We start from the raw sequence: 451 nt of genomic DNA on the forward strand, positions 1-451 counted from the left end.
AAATTTCTATGATTCAGGTAATTTCTTTTTCTTTAAAATATATATTATAATTGTATCTTACTAATCCTTTTTTTAAGGAGCTTTCAAATAAGGAAATTTATGTGAAAAACCCTGTATTGTCTGACACCTGTTGTAATATATTGTCTATGACCCTTGCTGTAACACTCTGCCTCTGATTCTTGCTGTAACACACTGTCTCTGACTCCTGCTGTAACACACTGCCTCTGACCTTTTCTGTAACACACTGCCTCTGACTCCTGCTGTAACACACTGCCTCTGACTCCTGCTGTAACACACTGCCTCTGACCCTTGCTGTAACACACTGCCTCTGACTCCTGCTGTAACACACTGCCTCTGACTCCTGCTGTAACACACTGCCTCTGACCCCTGCTGTAACACACTGCCTCTGACTCCTGCTGTAACACACTGCCTCTGACTCCTGCTGTAACAC

The sequence above is a fragment of the Hyalella azteca genome, unplaced genomic scaffold, assembly GCF_000764305.2.
Source record: "Hyalella azteca isolate HAZT.00-mixed unplaced genomic scaffold, Hazt_2.0.2 contig15507, whole genome shotgun sequence".
NCBI lineage: Eukaryota > Metazoa > Arthropoda > Malacostraca > Amphipoda > Hyalellidae > Hyalella > Hyalella azteca.